Raw genomic sequence first — 6,128 nt, forward strand, 5'->3', positions numbered from 1 at the left:
GTCTCCTCCTGGTGTCCGCGCTGGGAGCACGGCCAGGAGCCCCGGGATGAAGGGCGAGGCTTATCTCTCTCACACGCTGTCGCCAGAAGCCGAGGGGTGTTGATCCAACAGGATCTCAGCCACAATTAGCCTGTTCCCTCATTCTTGCCCTATAAATATCCATTCTGAGATTGTCATAAAGGTGCTTTAAAAAAAAAAAGGGGGGGCCAAACCCGTTTGGAGCAAGGAATCAGCTGCCAAGTGAGTCCCACCGCAGAGACCGTGGAGATGCTGCCCCCAGACGGCTTTTCTCAAGGGCCAATGTGGGTGCTCTCTGGGGTTCTGTTTAATTTGGGGTGGGGGTTCCGGTCCCCTGCATGTAGCATTTATAAATGTCACTGTGTGCTCCGGAAAAGCTGTGCATGGAGACAGTGTCCCTGCAGGGGGTGGCCGGGCCCCACAGCCACGGGAAAGGTGTGCCAGCCATCCACGGGCCACAGCCCCACCTCCGGGCCCGCGTCAGACACAAGGGGCTCGTGGCCACACCCCTGCCCCAGGACCCACGTCACGCACACGGGGGTCGGGAAACCGGGGTGCCATCACAGGGCCAGGCAGCCGGGCTCCCCCAGAAGTCCTCCAGGCGGGGCCCCCGTGGCGCCTGTGGCCAGTGTATGTCCCCTTCCTCATGGAGCCCTTTGAGCCTCAGAGGTTGCTCCCTCCACAAGGAGCCCATCCCCGGAAGCCAAGGGTAGTTTCCTTCTCTTTCGTTACCCCTGACTTTTTCAGGAGCGTTAGAGTGGCCTGCCCACTCACACAGGGGCCACGGGGCCAAAGGGGTCCTGGCCCAGCCCCAGGACCCCCAGCCACTCACAAATCTCCATCTCACCCAGAACCCCATGGATCCACCTCAGTCCCTACCTCAGACGATGGCGGCGGTGGCGGTGGTGGCGGTGACGGTGTGTCGGGCTTTTGCTTGCCTGCTGAGAGGCTGCCCCTGCCTTGCCCCCCAGGTCCAGCTCCTGCCTCTGCCTCTCATTAACATGAGGTGGGTGGGCACCTCCCGGCCCGGCAGGCAGGTCTTGTTAGGAAGTGAGGACCCCGCTGACCTTCACGATCGGACCCTACATTCCCCCGGGGGTAGGTATCCCAGCGCCTGGCCTAGGGCAACCCCTCCTGCCGCCCGTGCTCAGGGCTCCCCCTGGCTGGGTCCCCAGAACAGAACCTACCGAACGTGCACCTGCACGCACCAGCCCGAGCACACCCCGACAGCTGCCTCTTGCCCGGGCTGCCACAAATGGAATCCGCCCCCCCTTCCCCTGGAGCACCCCCGCTTGCCTCCGCCCCCGGTTTCTAAGCAGCCAGAAATGGAAGCCCCAAGCCTGGGGGTGGCCACACCCTGGAATGTCTGGAGGACGTTCTGCCTTCTTGACAACACAGATTTTCCTGATCCCGGGTTTGCGGACATCGAGAACTAGCCTGCCTGAAGGGAGCTGTCCCGTTTAACAAATGGATCTCGGCTCGGTCCTGATGGATGCCTTTGCCTGATCGTAAAACTCCGGAGGAAGTCAAATTCGGGTTCTCAAAACCTTGGAGATATTCCTTGAATTTATTATGTGACCTGATAAATTATTGAATCTGAGTCCTCAAGTAGCTTTAACAGGCACAGCAGGCCGGAGACACTGAATGTCCCCTGGATGTGGGGGACCCGCCAGCTACACTTTAAGGTTCCCCCCAGAAAACTCTTCTGGGAACTCGGGCTGGGTATCCGAGCATCCCAGGGAAGCCCTTCTGGGGTCAGAGGGCAGCAAACCTGAGAGGTCCCCTAGGGCGGCCTCTGGGACCCTTCCATCTCCATCAGCGAAGGTCGTGGCGTTTCCCCGGCCAGCCCTCCCTCCTGGGGAACGAGGGCTCAGAGTCCTCAACTTCCTTTGCACACACACCTGTTGGTGGCAGAATCCCGTCCCCCTGGAGTACACACCTTGTCATCCTCTCCCCTTGAGCAGAGGCAGGGCCCGCAGGGAAATCACTTCTGAGATTAGGGCACTGATCAGGCCACTGCAAGTTCATCAATGAGAGCAATCTCCTGGGTGGGCCTGGCCTAATCAGGCAAAGCCTTTAAAAGGAACAGCATCGGAAAGACGCCATCCTGATGGTCTCAGAGAAGGAAGCCAATGGCAAGGTAGTGACCTACCTTTGGGGGCCACGTGGCAAGGGCCTACAGGTGGCCCCTGGCCCACAGCCGGACAACAAGGGCCTCGGTCCTACACGCACAAGGAACTGAACGCTGCTGACGCCCTGAACGAGCCGGGAAGAGGCCCCGAGCCTCAGAAAGAAGCCAGCCCCAGCCGGCGAGGTCGGGCAGAGGAGCCGGCCACGCCGCGCGGGGCTCCTGCCCCACAGAAACTGCGACATAATAAACGGATGGCACTTTAAGCCGCTGGGCGTGTGGTGGTTCGTTACACGGCATCGAAGACGGAGGCCAAGTGAACCCCAAACTGTAAAATGTGGGTGCGTGCCGCTCACGCCACAGGGGCCGGCACCTCTGCCCGACCAGGGGCAGCCGGTGCCCCTCCTCCGCCCTCCCACCCCGGGCGGCGGCCGCGTCCCCCTCCGGGGGTCTCCCGGGCCCGGTGCTCAGAAACCCCGTGACGGACATGCTCCCGGCTTTCTCACCCAGACGGCGGGTAACGCACGTCCCGCTCCTTGCTCCGCGCTCTGGGCGGCAGTGCGATCCCGCCCCGGGGACGGTGAAGCCGGGGGTCGCGACTGCCGATGCCGGTTCCATCCGAGGGCGGGCGCCGGGACCCCCGCCCCCTCCCCGCCTCTGTGCCCACCGGCCTCACAACCCCTTCCTGGAAGCCTGTGCAGCTCGTCGCAACCCCCCCCCCCGCCCCCGCCGCCTCTCGGCTCAAACAGGGACCCTCGTCCTCACAAGACCCCTCCCCCGGGAAGCGACCCCGCCTGGATGTGAGGAGGCGACATTGGCAACCAGCTGACTGGTGCCGGGGTGACTGCCTGACAGACGGAGGAGCTGGAGGAGCCCCCCGGGGGTGGGCAGCCTCAGCCCAGGAGCGGGGCCACGTGGGAGGGGGGACTGCACCCACCGTCCGGGACTGACCCCAGCCTCCCTCCTGGGCCCCTGCCAGCCCCGCGGCAGCCTCTCTGAGCCCCACGAGTGACCTTCGCCAAGGCTGTGAAGCCTGCGGCCAGCTCCGCCGAAGCATCGCGCCTTCTCGGTTATGAGCTCTTTTTATTGCCCAGTCAGTAAAAACCTTCTGATTATGTCACTGCGGAGGCAGTCGAATGCCAAAAAATATAAATTTCCTTCTGTCCGTCATGACCCCTCCGCCTCCATGCTGGCCTCCGTTCTGGTTCCTTCCCTGTGCTTTCGTGAACTGTCGAGACCCCGCCCCTGTGCCAGCTGCCTCCAGGCCCGAGGGCCCCTTCCTCGGCAGGAGAACCAGAGGAGGGGGCACAGGCTGGGGGCGGAATCCAGACCCCCCCGGGAACCAGGGGCTCCCGGAAGCAGCACCGGCCCCTCTTCGAAGGGCCCCCCCCTCCCCCCATGCTCCCTTCGTGCGGACAGAGGCGGAGTGCACACTCACGCATCCCCTCGTTCGGGAGACATTTGCGGAGTCTGCCCTGAGCTCCTGCTCTGCGGGGTGCTGGGATAGGGCACCCAGCCTCCCGGGGGCTCTGACTCTCCTCCGTGAATCAGCGGTCACCATGACGGCCCTCGGAGGAGGGGCCTAGCACAGAACCGGACCCAAGCACCAGCTCGGACCCAGCCCAGGCCTCCTCCAGAGAGCCCGGCTCTGAACCAGCAGTGATGTGGGAACAGGACGAGGTGGAGGCACGGAGGGCTTCCCAGAGGAGGTGATACCCATCCCCACGTTAGGGTCCCCGGCCCTCCCTAGTCCCGGCCGAGTCGAGAGGGTCAGGATGCTGGCCGCCAGCCGCAGCGGGGAGCCCTCCGCACAGAGCCAGGCCAGGGCTAAGCCGGCCCTCCTCGGGCCCAGGGGGCACCTGTCCAGCCAGGGGCGGAGGCAGCCTTGGCATCGGACCAGAGCACTTTGGGAGGCTGACATCAGCGCAGACTCGAGCTCCACGCTCGGCACCTGTTGGGTAGACCCAAGAATAGCCTCTTCCAAGAAGCCAAGTCGAGTCGGGTGTTGGGGGGTGGGGGGAGGGGGCCGCTGGAGTCGCTTTGCCCTCAGGCCGAGGGAGGCGGGTGCCTACCCCCTGTGCCCAACCCTACAGCCACTGCCCCTCCCTGGCCTCCGCCTGCCCACCTTCCAGTGTCCTGGGGTGGTGACCCAGCACGGAGGGTCCGGCCCACAAGCAGGACACGGTCCTTTGAAAGTCAGTGACTTGAGACACCCTCGGCCGCCTGGATCACAGTGGCTCAGGCCTCCAGTCCCTCCAGGGGCGCCCCTGACCACCGGAGCATGAGGACCCACGGGCCCCAGGACAGACCCACCCCAGCAATACACCTTCGCAGGCCCCACGATGCACTTTGGGAGAGCCACCCGTGACGCCTCGGGCTCCAGCTCCCTGGGCCCAGGGGCTTTTCTCTCCTCCACCCACCTTCACCCCCAGATCCCCCCCCCTCCCTGGGGCCTGACCCCACAGCCCTCCTGAGGGCCGCTCTCTGGCCTGGAGAAGAGCTGACAGAGCCTTCCCAGGGCTGGAGGCCCACGGAGTCCTCCCTCAGACTGAAGGCCGGGCGAGGGGGCCCGCTGCTCCGTGGGCCGGGGGACCGGGGTGCGTCCAGGAGACGGCCCCTCCCTCGCCCCCCAGAAGCCACACTTCTCCAGTAGCTTCCAATCACCCACAGTGGTTTCCGGAGGTGTAATTAAATATGGCGACAACGCCCTCGCCCAGCCCGGTCGGGCTTTTTAATTAGCTGCTCCAATAAACGTGTCAGAAGCGCCCCTTGAAGACATATGTGTCTCCCAAGACCGAGTCGAGTAACAAAATAAACAGGGGCTTAAAAAGCATTGCCTCAAACTTTAACGCCAAACCACGCTACCTGGTAACAGAGGGCCCTACCGGGGACCTGCCGGGCCTGGGTCTAGGCGCTTGTCGTGAGGCCGGTGCCGGGGACCCAGCTTCCCCGGCGACAGTGAGGAAACGGGGAGCCGCGGCTGGCGGGGCTCAGCTGGGTCTCGAGGGCCGCCCTGCACCCCAGCTCCCCTCAGGGACTTGGGAGGGAAGGAGAATAAAGGTCGTGACTCGTCCTGGGGTTGGGGGCCCAGGTTCGGGTGGGGACGGCGTCCACGTGGCCTCAGCTCCTTGAGGGCGTCTCCTGGACGAAGAGGAGGAAAACAGTGGAGGCCAAGTCCACTCAGCAGAGCCGAGGGGACAGAGCCGGGTGGCAGGAGAGCCCCGTCTTGACCCCGGCATGGCTCTGGGGAGGGCCTCGGAGTCACTGGGGCGCCCGGACTCGGAGCAGAGGCGGGCAGATCGCGGGCAGGCGTGGGGGAAGCGGGGGCTCCCGTAGGCGCAGCCAACGCTCACTGGGCACGTGCTGGATGCCGGGCACCACATCTCAAAGCCCAGACTTGCTTCTCGTTTTAGGCCCAGAGACAGTGCCTTGGGGGGGAGGGCGAGGTCCTGTCATGAGGACTGGGGGATCCCCACCGGGGCCCCCGGGGCCCCTCACCTGCACCCCCAGACATGCCCCTGCCCCCCAGGCCCCCCATGTGGGTCCTGCGGCCGGTTCCCGAGCGCACAGAGCCGGGGAAGTTCTGCGTGCAGGCCCGCCAAGGACTGGTTGACGGGTGAAACCAGAAGTCGTTTGTTGCCGATCAACGGGGTCTTTATCTGATCAGCAGCCAGTCTCTGGTCACCTCCCAGACCACCGGGGCAGGGGTGGTGCCGGGGACACGGGGCTTTGATCCACCCGCAACCAAGGGTAGTGGGTGGGCACACCCAGATCGCCACCCTGTGGGGGCCCTGGGTCCGGGAGGTGGCGCTGAACCCCAGCGTCCGCCCCCGCCTCTGCTCCGGGTCCCCGGGCAAGTCGCTGAGGCCCTCTGTGCCTCCGTTTCCCCGTCTATCAAATAAAACACTAGCGACTGATGACACTGGGCCTGGCTGGGTTAGAGCAGGTGCAAACTGGCTTGTGCGTTTGTTCGGCTGAGGGG

The sequence above is a fragment of the Prionailurus bengalensis genome, chromosome A3 (assembly GCF_016509475.1).
Source record: "Prionailurus bengalensis isolate Pbe53 chromosome A3, Fcat_Pben_1.1_paternal_pri, whole genome shotgun sequence".
NCBI classification, from domain to species: Eukaryota; Metazoa; Chordata; class Mammalia; order Carnivora; family Felidae; genus Prionailurus; species Prionailurus bengalensis.